This window comes from Balearica regulorum, chromosome 5, assembly GCF_011004875.1.
Source record: "Balearica regulorum gibbericeps isolate bBalReg1 chromosome 5, bBalReg1.pri, whole genome shotgun sequence".
In the NCBI taxonomy this organism is placed as follows: domain Eukaryota; kingdom Metazoa; phylum Chordata; class Aves; order Gruiformes; family Gruidae; genus Balearica; species Balearica regulorum.
The window spans coordinates 42715873-42734207 of record NC_046188.1 but is presented as its reverse complement, the minus strand read 5'-3'; the positions used below and the strand labels follow the sequence as shown (position 1 = coordinate 42734207).

Genomic DNA, 18335 nt, shown 5'->3' with positions numbered 1-18335 from the left:
TTTGGTTGAATATTTGCTGAAAAAGCAAACACTTAATGAGAGACAAGAGGTGGTAAATGATGCTTAGTGTGGAGACTGACCTGGGGATCAATCTTGCACCGGAAGATGTATTCTCCCTTGCAGAAAACTGAGCAGTAGCTCCAGCAGCGTGGCTTTTGGAAGCCCCTCCTGCACAACCCGCAAAATGGCCAGGGGGAAGGGGACGGGTGAAACTTCCCAGTGTGGAGAGGTCAGGGGCTGGCCCATTTGGGAGAGCAGGTGGCATAAACCTGGTTGAAACAGCCACTGGTCTCCTCTTAGCAAGAGACACCTGAGAAAAGCAGCGGTTTGTTCCTGCTTGGGAAGCTGGCAGGATGCCACAGCATCCGAGAAGCTTCTGGGGAGGAAAAGGCCTGTGTAGTCCCAGAGCTGGGGTCAGCAGTGGACATGTGGCTGTTGCCACACGCTGCAGTGACAGCCAGGGTCCTGGTGCAACCGGGCCTCTGCCAGCTAAATACAGCCCTTGCCCCCATCCTGGGGCTCTCATGGCAGAGACCTTAGGTCTCCTCACCCACACCAAGGCAGCAGCTAGGCGTGGGGCAGGACCTGCAATGGATTTAAAGCCACTTAAGCCTGGTGACAGCCTGACCAAGCTGCAGGGCACCGTGCCTGAGCTAATGCTTCTTGGTCCAACCAGACGGTTGTTTTGGGCTCCTGCAGGCACAGGAGAGGAACGTGCCCATGCTTCTCCAAGGGGTGTTATCATGTTTCCAGTGGCTGGTGCATTGTCAGACTGTGCTTCTGTTGGTGGTCCCAGGCAGGTGCCCTCTTGCAGGCGTCCCCTGTTAAGACTGTGCCAACCCCCTACTGAAGCTGATCCAAAGCCTTGTCTTCACCATCACAATTTATAATCCTCCTTCCTCTTCTTTGCTGTGCCCTGGCCACCTATAGCCAGGTCTGGACTGGCTTTACCCAGCATGATATCCACATCCTGGAAGCAACATCTGAGACGTCTAAAGCTTTGTGAATGTGGGCAGGAATTTCACTGGCGTTTGTCTAAAAGCGCTTCAGCTCTGACTAAAAATTCCTGACTTCATCTGAGAAAACAAAAGAAAACATCACCAACATAAATTATTGGACTATTGGAGGCCTTCCTCAATTTTAAGCTGGAAAACATGTCCTAAATTTTTTTCTCGGTGGCGATGCCATTCACTAACAAGCCAGCAGACGCCTCCAGTCCCGAGGTGAGGGTATCTTAATGCTTGCAAGCAGGGACCAGAAAACCGGGACAGGGGGAGGACAGCGGCGTCTCCTCCGCCCCCCCCCCCAAACTCCCCGCGGGGCCAGAGCGACGCCCTCGCCCCCACACAGGGGGCAGGTGGGTGCGGAGGAAGCCCCGGCTCCGGCGGCGGCCCCGAGGGCGGCCGGGCGGCCGCTAGGTGGGTACCGAGGGCCGGCGGCGGGCCGGGCCGGGCCGGGCCGGGCCTGGGGGGGGCGGCGGGCGTGCTGCCCCCGCCCCGCTGCCCCAGCATCTTCTGCCGGCCGGGAGCCCCCCGGGCTGCCTCTTCCCACCAAACCCTCTGCAGGCTGCGAAGGGGCGGGCGGCCCAGGTGCGCCGCGGGTCCCGGGGGCTTGGGCGGGACCCAGGCCCCCGCCCAAGCCCCCGGCGGAGGAGCGGTGCCCGCGGGGCGGTGAGTCCTGGGGGTGTTTCTCGGGGCTGTGGGCGCAGCCAGAGACACCAGATGTCCTGGTGCTGAGGAAGTACGGGACCGAATGCGGCTGAGTGATGCCATTAGCCTTCATTTCCTCAGGAAACGGTGGGAACCTGTGAGCAGCCCGCAGCCAAAACCTTCTTTAGATTTAAACCTTTCCCTAGGAAATGGAGCTTGGGATTCCCTGGCACCTCCTTAGGGAGCGTACTCCTGGGACTAATTTAGGCAGCCGGTGGATGGTGGTGCTCCTCCACGCCGGCCTGGCAGAGAGTCCGCTCGCCTGAGACCCCTGTGGGGCAGCCGGCCAGTGCCGGGCGTGAGGCCTTCGGACCCGGCGCAGGGCTCTGCTCCTCTCTGCTTCCCCCTTCGCTTTCTGTACTGCTGTGAACCCCCGCACCATGGTTCCCCTCGGTATCTGCAAGAGGATGAAGACACCTGAGAAGAGTAGGTTTGTCTGGAAGTTCCCGGCAGCCGGAGGGGAAACGACCCTGTTTGTTCCCTCCTGAAAAGCAATCCTCTGGCGCTTCTGACTCTGACATTTGGGGAGCACAGAACAGAATCCCTCCCAAAATGAAAACGTATGGGATGTCGGCAGAAACCAGTGCAGTCAGTGCTTTCTTGCAAAACTTTAACTACTGAAATGCTCTTCTGCCAAAGAGATCAAAGCTGATAAATCAGGAAGTTTTCAGTTTGGCAAAGGCAATTTTGCTGAAGCCATGTATAACCTGATAGTCCAGATCTGCTCTGTGGACAGTGCACGTATCCCATACAGCATGCAGGTGTACCCACTTTGTGGGTTTTGGTGTAAGGAAAATGAACCAGAACCCAGACATAACCGCCAAACATACCCTTCCATAAGGTTTAGTGCCAGCACATGGTCCCTGAGCTTTCTGTACATGGAGATATGCTAATCCCATTTCTATCAGGAGGCCCCAAGCTTCCAGAAATCAATCTGAAGTAGCAGTCCCCAAAGAGAAGGGTCTATTTTTGCAGCGGTGATGTGGAGATGGCGATGCTGCTTTTTCTGGCAATGCTGGAGAAATTCCTCTTGCCGTCATTGTCCACCTGCGCTCAACAATAATAGCTGATGACTCAGGACGACAAGCTCTGCGACACTTCCATTTCTCTCACAGTTGAGTCACACCGGCTGGGATGGGATGGGCCCAGCTGGGAAAGCAATGTGCAGGATGCGTCTCAAGTACGCAGCCAAAGCAGACAGGTCCTTTTCATATGCCTGCCTGCAGGACTGTAGGCAAATAAGGATGGCTGATGCAAGCTAGACTAACTGCAGGGCCTCAGAAGGGTTATGTTTCTTCCCTCAGTCCCTCGTACCCGTGGCTGCGGGGAAGTGCAGCAGCATCTTCTGGCTCCTTGGGCAGAAAGAGAGCCAGGGAGTGTAAACCAAGCAACGCGGTAGAGTCGCAAGGGACCGTGTATCCCTGTCCTCCTCCAGCACCGTGCTGTGGCCCGTGGAGGGCAGAGGCACGGCACCTGCTGCATAGGTGGTGGAGGAAGGGTGATCGTGTTTGCCAACACCTTGATCTTCCCACTGCCTTCCACCACCTCTGGGAATAGCTGTAGTTGGAATAATGGTATTGGACTGTTTGGCATTCATACTTACCTGAGACTCATTTTTCAGGAAAAGTCCTAGAGTAATTTTTTATTTGTTCACTTCTTTTGCACTGTCCCTGTTCAGGCATTATTTTGGGGCAGCATTAAGGGTATATACATGTCTAAGAGTGCATTTATTTATCATAATGCATTTGAACTTCTGTTATGGTTTTTTAACTTCACAATTTTGGGATTTCTTAATGTGTTATGAGGGTGTTTTCTGCAGTTCTCGCTTTTCACACATTTTTCTCTTTGCTCTTATATTGTGGAACTGTTCACTCTAACCTTGCTTTTTCATCTAGAAATCATACAGTGGAAAAAAATGCACTTCAGCATCACATTATGCAAGTGTAACAATTAATTCAAACATTCCCTCCATGAAGGAAAACAGAAATTCTGCTACACATGTAGAATCTGAGGGCTCAAGTTTGCTTTTACTTATCCTGACATCAGTCAGGAATGACACTGATGAGTTTCATCTGGGTGGAGTTAGCAGCAGAGAAAAAGTCCTAGATTTTCACATGCATAAACGTGTACTTTTCAAACTATTGATCCTACAGAATACGTCCTCAGATAACCCAGACTCTAGGATAATGGCTGCAAAGTCAGCGGTGGGGGCAATGAAGATCTGGGAGGATGAACCCCCCACCCCGGGTAGTATAACCCCATGGCAAGATGAGTGTCTAGGAGTGGGTGCTTGCTGGAGCAACCCCAGCAGTGCCACCATGCGATGCAGATCTGCTGGCGATGGTGGTGGGCTGGCTTAGCCAGCAGCGGCAGATTAGATGGAGCAACGTGGAGCTCAGCATGAACTAAGCTCCCATGGGCTTTTCCAGCTTTTGGGCCAGCTTTTTCAGCCTACACCGAGCTCCACGCTGTTGCAGCTTGCTTTCTCTGGATACCCACACTTTTACAACTAACCTGAGCAGAGCCGTGGCCCTTGTGGCTGTGATCTTGTGGCAGCCATACCTATAGGCAGCCTCGCGCAAGCCAGAGCAGCCCCCAGGCCGTACGATATTATACTGACATGGGCCCTGGGGAGGATTTTGGTTTAGTAAAGCTTCTCCAACTGTTATCTCAGTTGTCACACTGAGTCCTGAATTGAGGGCTTAGGGTTCCACTTTTAGTATGGCTGTCTTGCTCATTCGGTCTCTGGGGGAAGGCATCGTTAGGGTCCAGCAACAGGAAGAGATGGGACAGCTGAGCCAAGGGTGGCATGTATGAGCTGGGCCAGCACAGAGCCTCCTCTGCCTCACTCTATGGAGAATAAAAAACATCTCAATTTTTTAGATACAGGAAATGATGGGGAACCTCTTATGGTTCCTCAAGCCAATACGTGACTTTTGTGCTGGGTTTTTTTTGTCCTTTGTTTATGTTATTATTCACTTAAACAAATGGTTTCTATTCTGATTTAATTTGCATTTTAGGCTGCATTTTGGGATTTTTTTTTTTTATTTTATTTGGATCTGAAACAAATCACTGATTCCAAGTGCCCCTGGGGTTAACAACAGCTCTCATTTTATCTGAATGGATTGGGCTGAACTGAAATGTAAACTTTGGACAGGCCAGCTTACTTCCCAGATGTTTCTGTCCGTGGTTTTTCAGATGGTCCCACTTCCCAAAAGCAACTGGGGGATGGTCTCAAGCGTGGCAACGTGGCCAGGAATTTTGGTGTAATCCCTTGCATATTAAAAGGCAGGAGATGCCCATCCAGCATTTTTTATCAGCCATAACCCAGTCTCTGTGCAGTATCTATCCTAATTGCTCATAACTAGCATACTGCAAGCCAGGATCAACTCTTTACTTATAGGATCAACATGTTTATATTTCTTTTCATGGCCGTGGCAGGAGAGGCTGGCTGCCTGCGCTACGTTTCCTATCTCCGCACTGTCAAATAGCTGCCTGTGTTTCTCAGGACAGCCCAAGGAAAAAGCCCCTTTTTCTCAGTTTCTCCCAGAATTTTCCTCGAAATGAAGAGAGACATATTTTGGGTTGTCCTCCTCGCAGGGTTGTGCTTCAGCAATGTGGAACCCCAAGAAACAGTTAGAGGTAAGCTTTAAAATGTCTCTTCTAAAGCAAATGTCTTGTCTCTTCCCCCTGCTCTGGCCCCAGATGTGGGCAGTCTGGCAGATGCTTGTGCCCAGGGCCAGCTCAGCCCTCCATGCTCTTTCCAGGAGCAAATTACAGCCCAGGTCTCTGCAAAAGGAGAAGGACTCACCAGCTGCCCCACAATTGCGAACAGAAGGGCAGATGGATTTGGGGAGAGAAGTTTTCCTGCCCCGTTGCTATGGACAGAATAAAGGATACACCTTAGATCACAAGCTGAAAGCACTTTTCAGGAAAACATCCTGGAGTCATGTCTGACTGACAGAGGAGACCAAGCATTGGGACTGCTGAGAGCCTTTTCCAGCTCCTTCACCGACCTGTGATGGGACTCTGGGCTTGTCACATGGCCTTTTTGGTCTGTGTCTCCAGAAATAAAGAGGAGGGGAGGCGATACTTCACTTCTCCCCAACGTCGTCTCTCTTGTTTATTCACAGCGCAAGAGACCAAAGGCTTTGGAGATAGGATACCAGGGCCAGCAGGACATGTGATGCCTCTGTAACACAGTATTTTTATTGGAGGAGTCACAGAAGACATTGCAAAACCGGGGCTCCTTTCCCAGTTTGCTGAGATAAGGAAAAATTTCTGTTACAGTGTAAGGAGCATTTTCCAGACCCTAGGGATATTCTTCCTTCCCAGCCTGTTTCTTGTCCCACCTGAGCCCCCCACGGTGCTGGTACGGTCTCTCCACAGCATATTGCACTTTCTTTCTCAGGGGAGCTAGGGGTGGAGGGTGGGGTGGATGACAAATTTTCATCTTTTATCAACAGGGCAACTGAGAAACAATAGGAATGAGTAACTTGTCCAGGTCTAGAAGGTTGACCCCTGCAGCCCCAAGGTCATGGTGGTCAGAATGGCTGTCCTTGCAAGATCCATCCCCAAACTACTGTCCTGCCACAGCTCGGGAGCCTGGGAGCCACAAGGCCTAACAGAGTGGGAGCCTGGGACTGGCTCTCATGGAGGAGCTGGCAGGATCTCCACAAGTCCCACTGCTCTCTTGCAGGACAAAGACAGGCTGCCTCGGCCATGATAGCAAATTGGTCACCTTGTTTCAGACATGCCATTGCACTGATTTCCAGCCCAGCCCTGTGATGTGTCCCCAGCAAAGGAGCTGCAAAGTAACCACTCCTCAACTAGACAGGGCTCGAGAGCTGCTGTATGGTGTATACTTAAGGATGAGGGCTGGTCAGGGCACCAAGGGTGGGTTCACTTTCCAGCCTTGACTATTTTGCATTACTTGGGTGAGGACAAGCAGCTGTAAAACATTGGCACTGCTTTTGCAGCTGCTTTGCATCACAGACGAACCAGAGCTTAAGGCTTTGGCTGCAAAAGCAAAAGCCCTGCTGTCTGGTGTGTTTTCATGCCTAAACCTTGCTTTCTCCAACTAAATAAAACACACCTTTACTTCAAATTTAGATTTTCTTATCTCAGTGCTTGCTTCAGTTTACCCACATCATTCAGTGTCCTGCTTGCTCTCTGAGCCAAAGGTACGGGAGCAGAATTATCTGAAGGGGAGCTGCTTTAATATTTCCAGCCTGACCATGACTGGAAAGTATCAGACATCTTGCAAAGAGCTTGTGATATTTCCAGCTTATTTTCTAACCAGTGTGGTTCAGAGAAGTTGCCCTGGTCGTTTTGAACAAACAGGAAGCAAACTTGGTGGCATTCCTTTGCCAAGCTGCAGTTTGGCAGGTCTCCGGGAAGGACTGAGCAGGAGTCCGGGCCGGATCAGAAAGGTTCAGGTGTCACAAGCAGAAACAAAGGTCACAAATCCAAAGCAAAGGTTGGGACGGCAGTGCGTCTTAGAAACCTCAGCATAACATCAGCTGATTTCACGATGATGAGGACAAAGGTCACCAGCCCGATGGTCACCAGAAAATGTTTGTGCTGCCTTTTGGAGGATGACATGGCTCCTGCGTTTCCCCACTGACAGTCATACCTGAGGCTAAAGTACACTGCTGAGATGCAGGCGGCAGAGGTACAATTTCTACTGGCTGAACCTCCTTACAGGAAACAAGTGTTTTTCCTTCGAATGTTCAGGCCATTTTTTTTCCCTTCCTTTTTTACAGGAACGGTGTTAAAGTGCAGTCATCCCCTGCAAAGTGCTTTTGTATAAATAGGTCTTGCCCAATCTGATCCCCACGTGCATTCAGAGTCAGACCTGCTGACTTCAGTAGCGAAAACACAGTCAAACTGCTTTCTTACATCTCTGATCTTGCACATATAACCAAGTGAAGCTTGGGCTCTCTTTTTTTCCCCTGAGAGCCCTTTTTTTCATCAACAGACTCAGGCACGACATGAATGTGACAGATGTCATCTAACAGGAGAACTGGACAGTCCCTTCCTCAAGCCAACTTGCTCAATCTCTTTAGGCGTGGGAATGAGTCAGACTCCGTCTGAATCCCAGCTCTGTTGCTGAGCCCAGCGAATGCTGTAATGTTGCTTGGCAAACTGATGGCGAACGCCCTTCAAATTGTCAGCTACTCAGACTGGAGAGCCAGTTATTCAAAACCAGGGAGCGGGAAGAGAAGAGGAAAGGGGATGTTTGTACTGCCGGCCTCAAGCCATAAGACAGGTACCCAATTTAGGAGCGTGGTATCCGAGACTTCTCCCTCGGCCCAGCGGAGGAGTGTGTACGTACAGCGTGGGATCCAGGGGTGCTGCCCGTGCGGACAGGCATGTTTGTGTTGGTCACCTCCGTGTCAGGATGAGCCGGAGGCATGCTCCGCTCCCCTCCCCCTCCGCTTGTATCCTGTTTTCCCCGCGAAGGAAATCTGGGCAAGCGGGGCGGAAGAGCACAGGGGGTCCCGGCAGCCGCGGCAGGGCTCAGGCAGCAGAGGCAGGGCACGCTGCTTGCACACCTGCCCCACGAGGCAGGTGTGACCCGGGGGGCTGCCCGTGCCTGTGCCCCTGCCACCGCACAGCAGGAGTCCTCGGCCAGGGGGTACCCACCGTCAGACGGCTTCATCCCCAGGGGAGCTGCATGCAAGGGAGCGTGGGGACACCAGTGAGGGCTGCGGGGCACGGGAGGTGACACAGGCAGGAGAAGACCCAAAGAGCAGGCACTGCCCCAGCCGGGGGGACTTTCCTTGACCCAGTATCTTGCCTTCCAGCCAGCTAATCTCTTCCCAACATTGCGTGGCCATAAAAGTGATAAATTCTCGTGCAGTGAGTTTGCCAGCATGGCAACAAGAATTTGCAGAAAAGAACATTGTTGTGATGAGGGAAAAGATAACAGATAATTCTGTTGTCACTCAGATGGGGAAGGTGACCTCACGGTGTGCAAAGCAAGGGGCAGAGGTGGCATTGCCTACCAGAGGAGGGAGCAGAGTTTCCAGAACAAAGCACATCATCCTTCCAGTGAGCCTTTCCAGTTCCTGGTGTTCCCAGCTGCCATGCTTGTCTCTGATGTGGCTCCTCTCCAACCCCAATACTCACCTGCACAGCCTGGTGTTGCAGATCCTTGCAAGATGCCCAGGGGTTGGGGCAGCCCTCCTGCACACTGAACAGGTTTCTCTCTGCAGCACGAGGTCTCAGATTTTGCACCCACCCTCTCACTCACAAGTTCCCGCACTGAGAGACAAAAAAGCCCTGCACATAATACCTCTGGGTTTAGCTGACAGCACTGTTTTAATCAGATGCTATGGGCAACTCTCTCAGAAATACAGATTTTGTGGCTTGTGCATATATGTAGGGGAAGTTTTGAGGTAGCCTCTGAAACCAACTTTTGGGCTCACTGACTGGAAATTTAGCAGAGACTGACAAAGGAGACAGATTAAGGAAGCCAAGTGTTAGCACCCCCTTCTCCATGAACGTGTCTTTTTGTAGAAGGATACTGGAGTTTTGTATAACACGTGACAATAATCCTGCACTTGACCAGGACCATGATAGAAATGCCCAGAGAAGAAAACATGGGAGTAAGTGTAGAATAGGTAATGCAATATCTGCTGTGGGCGTCAAGAGGAAACATGATCTGAGTGACACTCAGACACGGGACGAGGTGGCAGAACATGTAGACTAGGTGGTGGCAACAAACGTTGACTTCCAGCACAGCGCAGTGCAAGTGGGACTCATCCAAGAAGCAAAGGAAAGCAGAGCATGTGAGCCTATGAGAAGCTGCTACAGACACCGTGCTGCACGGGCATCAAAGGTCTTGGAAAGAGCCAAAGCAGAGGAAGTCTTTGATGGGGGAAAGGGACATGATGAAACTATGGAGGGAAAGAAAGTGGGACGGTGACTGGGGCCTTTCATAAGCCCATTATTGAAGAAGTCTATCTGATGATCCCTGAAGTCTCACAGGGTCTGGGGATGCTGCTGGGAGTCATGGCAGAAGGAGGGATCTGGTCCTCTCACCACTAGGCTCTTGACCTTTGTGAGAAGAGGCCACCCGAGGGGAGAGTGGATTAACCCATCGAGCCCTGATGAAGATGTCAGCCAGATACTTTGAGAAGAAGTTACAGGAAAACCTGTAGCGAGGGTTATGAATAGAAACATTCAGCTCACTGCCTTTTGAGACTTGATTTATTTTTATTTTTTTTAATTTATCAATTCATGTACACAGGTCAAATCCTCAGCTCTGTGAACGTGTGAGCCATGAGTCACAATCAAATCACAAGAGCTGGATACACTGTCTATAAGTTAGGTAAATAAGTTCATGGCAGTGAGACACCAGTCCTGGAAATTCACAGATAAGTTTAGCTGTGAGCCAAAGAGATAAAGCCCTTCATTTCAAAAGGATGACATCTTGATCACAGTTTGGGGTTGCTTGGGGTTCAGTTTGCTTCCCAGAGGTGATACAAAAAAATATGTTAATTTATCCATCATAGCTGTACCCCCCACCCCCAGCAGCTCTGCCTGTGTCCGCATGGAAACAGGTCCGGGATGCTGTACGCAGATGAGTGTGTGCAGGAAGAGGGCTCTTCCACACAGGAAGGGTATTTTTATAAACAGGAAGTGTATTCTCCTACCAGATTTACTTCTGTGTCCAGTCCTGGTTTAGGTGGAACTGTCTGATCAAGGAGAAGAAAACAAGAAGCTCATTCACAGGATGGCAGAACAAGTTAACACAAGACAGAAAAACACACATTGGCCTGTTTCTATTCTCAGTACTGATTTCAGAGGAGGAGTTGTTCCACCGAGTTTGGTGTATTGACTCGAGCTGCATCTGGTAATAAAAAATCAGAAAGATGCCACATTTTTTAAAACAAATTGCAGTAATAGTTGTGACAACATAACACTTTGTTGACTTCCATGGGACCACCACTGTGAGCGGTGCTAAGTACTTGCATGAGTTTGCAGGACTGAGGTCAGAAGAGGGAACGACTGATGCATGACTCTGTCCATCCCTGGCCACGATGCTGCCTCCTCCTCTCCCACTCTGTCATCTCCTTGAAAACGTCTCTCTTACCCAGCTGATGGACTGTGGTTTGACCTGATTTTTTTTTTTTAACTTTTATTTTGGAAAGTGCACTTTTTGGATGCCCAATTCGGTTGTGCATTGCATCAGCCCGTTGTACACGAACAGCTTCAAAGTGGCAGACGTTGACAGCAGCAGCCACAGTTGCAGGCTGTGCGTGCACGTGCAATCGCCTCTGTTAACCTCGGGGTGAGCACTCCCACAGCAGCCCTTACTGCTGATCAGCAGCGCTTACTCCTGTGCAAAGCCTCAGTTCTTGTCATGGCCCTGCCGTGCTCCACGCACAACATGGCAAAGCCCAGGCAGACCCTGTAAGACCAGGGCCAAGGGAGTGACACAACGAGGGGATGAGGTGTGTGGTAGGAAATGTGGGGAGCTGAGAGTATGACAATGATGTGTGGAAAGATGGAGCAGGGATGGGGAAGATAGGGATGGTCCTTCGGAGCCCTGGAGGTGCATGCAAGGAGGGTTGGAGAGGACTAGAGGAACGGGCCATCCATGAGAGCACAGCAGGGGAGTGTGCAAGGTGAACCAGAGTCCAGCGGAGTACACTTGCTGTTCTCCTGGGCTGACTTTATCTCTGTTTCAAAGCTTTGAGATGCGTGAGAAGGGAGGAGGGCTGCAATCACACGTTCCCCAGCGTGTCTGTAGCCTGGCACACAACAGAGGCTGCTGCAGATGCCACCCAGGTAGGGACATTATCTGTCACAGCTCCTGACCTTGATAATACTGCGTGCAAGTCAAGGAACTTGAGCTGAAACATCACTGTGTATTGCAAACAGGCCTTACAAGGAGTCCCGCAGCAATTCTGACATGCATACATCCACTCTCCCGTCGGCAGATACAATAGTGTGAAGTATCAACTTCAGGGGGAATTTATTCAGGTGAAAAACTCAGGAGAAGGTGCTACAGCTGCACAAGGGTGGCTGCTGGGCATGGATACGTCTCAGGATGTGTCCACCCAGCCCATACTGCTTTAAACTAGCTTTCCTGGGTGCTGCCAGCAGTGGGCTGGGAGAGGCAGGAGCTTCAGCCAAACGTTCTCTAGCATGGAGGAAGCTCAGCCTGGACCCCGGTTTGAAATCAGTCAAGCTGTTTCTGTAAACCAGACCAAATCGGATGAGCAGGACTAAATCCTGCTCTTCCCTTTGACTTCAAAGATGACCAGATGTAAATCTGGATTATACTTTGTCACTCCATTCCCGTCTTCCAGCCTAACAAACCTGATCTGTATAATGATGTAGGAATGCACAGTAATGTAACACAATGTTTGTTGGTACACATGTCCCTGCACGCACACAGGAATCATGCATGCACCACTTTACTGCCTGGTGATGTCAGAAGTGCACTGTAAATATTTTTTCTAAACAGAAATCTTTGAGAAAGGTTGGTCATTTTGCTGCTGGAGCATGCCCTTCTGGTGAAATGGTAAGTGAAATCCAGATGTGACTGGAATGTGAAACAACTCTAACCCATGCCATGATGGTGGTTTTTCCCTCAAGCCACTTCTCAGGGCTGCTGGTGCCCCCTTCCTTACCCACTCTGCCCAGCCACCTCCAGCCCTGCAAGAGACACGTGTGATCTCCAGGCCATGAACCTTGCCAAGGATGCCTGGGCTGCTCTTCCAAAGCAGTTGCAAGTTTCATTTTGTCAGGCCAGTTTCTTTTTATCTGTTTATGTCTAGACCAGTTTATGAGGTGTGTGGTAGGAAATGTGGGGAGCTGAGAGTATGAAGATGATGTGTGGAAAGATGGAGCAGGAATGGGGAAGATAGGGATGGTCCTTTGGAGCCCTGGAGGTGCATTTAGTGGGAAGAACTTCACATTTCTTACATAGTTCTCCTGATTTCTTAGAATTTGAAGCCATTTTCCAGAGACCTGATGGCATTAGAAAGCAAACCATATCTGCTGCATTCAGACTGAAACAGCAAATTATTTTCTTTAGCTTAGGCCTCCTAACTAAATCCTCTCTAGTTTGTCAGCACGCTTCCAAGCTGTGCATTAGACAAAATTCCTTGTGTGGTTGGGCCATATCCTCAGCCATCTCAAAATCAGCAAAGTCCACGGGACTGTGCTGGATTACACTTGTCAGAAATGCGGGGACTTCAACTTGCTTCTGTCAGCAGAGCTGCAGAAGAGTCTGAGACCTTGGGATTTGTGGATTTTGAAAAGCACCAAAATATGTTAAAAAACAAACCAGAAAAATTACTCACTGAGATTTCATTCACATGTTTACATACTTATCCCCACCAAAGATTAAAAAAAATCACATGAATTAATTCTGGGATTGTCAGCCCTTATTACTACCTGTGCAGTCCAATGACTATCTGCTGAGGTGGACTATGCAACAGATGTTGATCTGCAGTGCAGCAGAGTGCAGCAAGGGTTGTTGTGATTTTATACTGATGTGACAGATCTAAGCATGGCTCTACGGGACTCCACTTGGATGTTATAACTGGAGTTACGCGCATAACGCCCGAGGGAGCTCTTTGGAGGAACAGACAGTCCTAGGTGGGCTTAGGGAGGGGTATGTTAGTGCAGTGCTCTCACTGCCTGCCTCTGACTCCAGGGTTTATTGATTTAGCAAATATGTGTTACACATATGACATGCCGGACAAGACATTTGGGTACCAGCATTCCTTCTTAATACAACAATGGTGTCTTGCTTGTCTCAAACATCAATCTTAAAGTCCTAACCTCAAAGAGCGATGATACCACCCAGCACTGTAATACCTAGGAGGGGAGAGGTGTTAAGACATGAGGGGAGCAACTGAGAACACCATTTATGAAGGGTGCTTTGCAATGTACCTCTTTCCTCCTCCAAATGCCATGTGCCACCCCCCAGAACTGTAGGCACTGAGCAGCCAGGCTGACAGCCAGAGACCCAAAAGCTTGAGGAGCAACAGCCTGATGCTGCAGTCTGCCCCCAGCCAAACCGGCATTTCCCCAAACTAGATCTCACAGAAAACACAAACCAGCTCACTCCAGCACTTGGACTTTCCTCTCCCCATTGCACCTCTCATTTCATAACAGCATTCAGGGGCTCCCAGCCCTGTGCCTGGAGCAGAAACCAGAGGCACCAGCCACATCTCCATCTTCTTTTGCTTTCTCGTTGCTAGCCATGCCCAACCCTTCCCTCACCTTACCAGGGCCAATCTGCATGGAGTTTGATATTTCAGCATCGCACAAGTGGAGCTGGGAAGAGATAACTGGAGGTGCACGTGCCCAGGATAGACCTCAGGTACCAGCTGTTTCAGTAAAGAGGCAGATTAGGTTTAAAGGTATGATGCCCTGCCCTGGTATGCAGCATGCATAATGCATAGCCCGGCCTGTCAGCCATTCCCAGGAGGTGATACAGGGCATTTGCAGCTCTGCTTCTGCTGTGAAATGCTCTACTACAGGGGTATTTCCCATGTCCAAGGCTTTTATTTCTGTAGTCCTCGAAACATAGCGGACCATGGGTCTCGACACTGAACTCTTACCTGGAGAAGTTGGTGGTCACTGATAATTAAACCTCCTCTTCTTTAGCTGGCATATGTCATTAAATAAACAGTGTGCTTCCTCTTTCTCTCAATTAGATTAGTGCAAATCAAGAGCAATTCCAGCTCAGTGTCAGCTTAAAACAGAAACCGAAGGCCTGAAGTACTTTTTATTTGTAAGGAGAAGTTCATGGAAGAGCAAGGTGCCAGATCAGCAGCCCAGGGGACTGCAGGGTTTATTAAAAAATGGCCTAATTCCCAGCAACGTCCCTGTGCCTAGTGTTTCCTATTGAATGGCCCTGCATCTCCCAAAGGCTCCCTGCCAATAGGAAACGCTAATCTCCCGCACGTAGGTAGGATTTCAGGCACAAGTGGTGCTGTGAAGCTTTCCAGAACAGGTGCACAGAGAGCTTGGCGCTCAGGAAACCCACAGCCTTGACTGGTGGAGAGATGGGTCCACCCAAGCCCACCAGGTACCTGTGCTCTCCACCAGAAACTGGACCAAAGTCACTGAGTCCCTTCCACAGCTCTCCCCAAAAAGGGACATGAAAAGAGAAAATAACAACAACAAAGGATGTAGCTGATTCTCTGCGCTTATTATTAGAGGAGGAAGGGCTGGGATTAATCACTCCCGCAGAAACAGCTGTAAAGGATGGAAGTAGTTGATCAAAGTGGACTTTGTTATTCCTGATGTATCATTCTGCTGAGCAATGAGAACTAGTATGGAGCACTAGAGCTTCAAAAGGACTTTAATGACTCCAAGGCTCAAACCAAGGACACTGCTGGAACTAATCGAGAAGGAAATCCAGGGCAAGGTGGAAATGATGGAAATGAGTGCTTTGGTCCGAGGAATTTTTCCACATCTTTCATTTCCTAATTCCATACCTTTGAGGTAATAAAATTTACAGTGGCGGAAAAAAAAATAGTGGGACAATGGGATATGTTCCTCTGCGGGATGGGGCTACGTGTAGCTTGGCTACACCTGATTGCTGCACTGCTGCGTGGGGGGAACAGAGAGGACAAGGATCCTCTCTGTTTCACACTCCCGAGGCCTGACAGAAGTGCAGTCCCTCTGCCTCCTCTTGTCCCAGAATAACCCCTCCCATTGCTGGGCAGTTGCAGAGCACCCCTGAGATCTGGGCAGGCTTCCTTTCCTCCTCACTGCCCAAACAGATGCACAGCAAGCGCCTTCTGCGTCCTTGGAGTGTGTAGCCTTGGCATGGCCCCTCTGTTAGCTGTGGGGACAAGCCACCCTGTGCTGCTGCTGCTGGGGACTGTAGTGGCAAGCCATGAGCGAGTACAGAGAACCTCTGAATATTGACTGGGAATGAGCCATGGGGAGCCTGACTTGTCCACGCTGAAACTGCACTGACTTGGTGGAGCTCTGCCATACGTAAGCATAGCCCCAGGTCTGCAAGGCAGCTCTCGCCCTAAGTTGGAAAAGAAATGCATGCTCTAAGGGGTAGCTTTGTTAATGACACATCCACCATGTCCCTCTCTTTTCTCTTTCCTTCCTTCCTTTCTTCCTTGCTTGTTTCTGCTTAGAGAGCAAATGGATCCAAAAGAGCATTTCCTACTGAGCAGCACTACCTTCTCTGAGACAGTCAAGGATGTGTTGCCCAGAAGTAGGCCTTTTCTCCTGCTAACAAATTATTGGTCCTCTCTTGAAAGAAAGTCCATGAACACATTCATATCGATACAGACTCTTCCTGAGTCTATCAGAGCTCATCCTGGTGCCCTCACTGGGTAAATGACTTGGTGCTTCCTGTAAGCCTTGACTGCCATGGAGACAGGACAGCGTCTCTGGGGGGTTCAGATGCAAAGCTTCATCTACAGACACAAACCCTGCTCAAAGTCGGCAGCCCTGCAGAGCTACCGTTTTCTCCACCCCTTCTCAGGCATGACGTGGTCCATCTGCCTTCCAACAGCATGTGACTTTACTGAGTGTGTCAGGCTCTCAGTAAACAGAATGGTGGATGTCGGTGGGTCCTGAATCAATAATCTGGTGAGGTGCGTCCTTCTTCAGGCAAAGACCACAGCACGAGGCTACATGCTAGACAGGCACCTCTCCCGCTAGATGATTCGGGTATGCTGGGTGTGCTGGCTAGCACTGGAGCTGTCAAGGTAGTGCCCTTCTTGAGCAGTAGTAGGGTTTGGAAACATCAGACCAGATGCCAAGCTCTCTCCTGTTGGCTTTCTACCAATTTGGTCTTGCAGCAAAAAGCTCAGATCTGCCAAGGGACAATATGGACACTTGGAGCAACAGCCAAGAAGATGGACAGAAAGCAGGAGGCCTAAGGGCACAGTATGCTTCAATCCACTTTCAAGTCTACTGCTCAGCTCCGCATGTGGACATAGTTGTAGCCATCTTCTGCTCAGCTGAATGGAGGGCAGCAGCACCTACCCCTGCCTGATCCATTGCCTTCCCTCTCTGCTCACTGCTATTGCCACAAAACACCAGAGAGAGGCACAAGCGTCAGGGAGTATTGTATCTGTCATTTTCTCCCTCTGTTTCCAGCAAAGACCTACGGCTCTGTTTCTTGTCACTTTTGTCAGGAAGAATCCAGAGTGCACTTTGTGGTTAAAAGCCAAAACTGAAAGCATTTCCCTCCCTTCCCCTTCCCCAAATCCAGCAGCTGTTGAGTCGGCTGTTTTGCTTTCTCAGCCTAAACATGCAGCAGCACATTCTGGTGAGGTGCAAAACAAACAAGCCTCTGGAGAAGACTGACAGGATGAGAAATGGAGAACCAGGACCACGTGCCTCGAGAAGGAATCTGACACCCTGCGTGCTGGCCAAGGAACTCGCATCTCGGCTCTGTCACAGCATGCTCAGCACCGTGTGGACTTGGGGACCTAGTAAGCTTTTCTAAGTCTTGGTGTAGGAGGGCGGCGCAGGCCAGGAGCTGCTGGCAGAAAGGAGTGTGTGCACTTTTCATGGAGAGGGAGCACTGCAGGGAAATATTGTGCCATAATTGGTGCAGATGGGACCCCATGAGCTGCCTCCTCTGAAGTAGCTGTGCATTCTTTCAGCTTTCATGGAGGGATGGAGTCTTGGCCTGCTTAGGACCCAGAACCCTCCTGTAGCAGCAATGCACCGTGACTCGGTCAGTGTGTACGGAGTCCTGCTTCCTCCCTCCCGGCCCGCTGCTGCACTCCTCTACAATGGGCAAGGTGGACCTGGCCTGTGTGCAGCTGTCTGCATCCCCAGGGACGTGACATTAGCTGGGGCAGCAAATGGCCACGGCTGCATCCCCTTCCTCCTGCGGTGCAGATATTCCCTGGGAAGCAGCTGATCGGTGGTGCTGGCCTTCTCCTCAGCTCCTGTGTCCTGCAAAGGGCTGAGGAATGCAGGTGTCTCCAGCCCCAGTGAGTGAAGAAACCTGGCACCTCCTGCTCCCTTCTTCTGACAGCAGGAAGGCCATGGGGAAGGAGGATCCCATCCGATCCTACCCTTTCTCTTGGAGTCACAGCCAGCAGGCTCTTTAGCAGCCCCCAAAATGCAGCCTTTCGCTGGCAGGATGGGCAGGGCAACTAAGCTGAGCCTCATGTTTGCCACCAGCAAGGCCTGGCAGAAAGCAGCCTGCATTGGCGGGACAGCATTTCCCTCTGCAAAGCCCCTTGAAACAGCCCGCGTTCCTTGCCGTCAGCAGGCAGACAGGGAGAGTTGGGACTCCGGGGTTGGGTTGAAGGAAGCAAAGCCCCACAGCCTCAGCGAGCACGGCTGAGTGGGTGGAGTGTGACAAGCTGAGAGGGAATTGCCTTTGTTATTTCAACACACATGAATTCAGAAATTCAGTGTCTGGTGATGTCCTGAACTCTGCCCTCACTGTTACCAGCACCCCAGCTCTGCCAAAACAAACACTCCAAAGAAAGGAAACCGAAGCCCCTCCCCAACAGCAGCCACAGGCTTGCACCCAGCTTCAGACCAGCACCCTCCTCCTTCAGACCCTGACATCCAGGTATCTGCTCTATTTAGACAAGCAACTTGGATAAACAGTTCCACTGCAGAGCAGCCAGCTAACACTGTCACACAGGA

The 18335-nt window shown here is 50.6% G+C and overlaps 1 long non-coding RNA gene across 1 annotated transcript; it reads left to right on the top strand.

Moving 5' to 3' along the window:
* The first annotated feature begins 1554 nt into the window (after positions 1-1554).
* LOC142601920 (uncharacterized) lies at positions 1555-6802 on the top strand. Its single transcript, XR_012835493.1, has 3 exons — positions 1555-1670; positions 5151-5351; positions 5477-6802. It is a non-coding gene; the product is annotated as an uncharacterized LOC142601920 (long non-coding RNA).
* Positions 6803-18335: the final 11533 nt, after the last annotated feature.